A 240-nucleotide genomic window follows, 5' to 3' on the forward strand; every position below is an offset into this window, starting at 1 on the left:
ACGTGCAAGTGTTACTTAGGGTAACAAAACAGTATTAGGTCGGGCTTTGCAAGCAAAGGAGGGGCTGCCTTCGATCCCTGTTGCCTTGATTCCAAAGTCAGTCTTGAGTAAGCATTCTTAGACTCAAAATTGTGCGTGTTGGAGTTTACTGGCCGTCTTGCAGCATTTTGGCACAAAGAGCCGGACCTTTTCGCATAGTGAGGGCAGCGATACCTTGGGCACAGAGCTTAAATGGGGAAC

Source organism: Cariama cristata, unplaced genomic scaffold (genome assembly GCF_000690535.1).
Source record: "Cariama cristata isolate BGI_N322 unplaced genomic scaffold, ASM69053v1 scaffold6107, whole genome shotgun sequence".
In the NCBI taxonomy this organism is placed as follows: domain Eukaryota; kingdom Metazoa; phylum Chordata; class Aves; order Cariamiformes; family Cariamidae; genus Cariama; species Cariama cristata.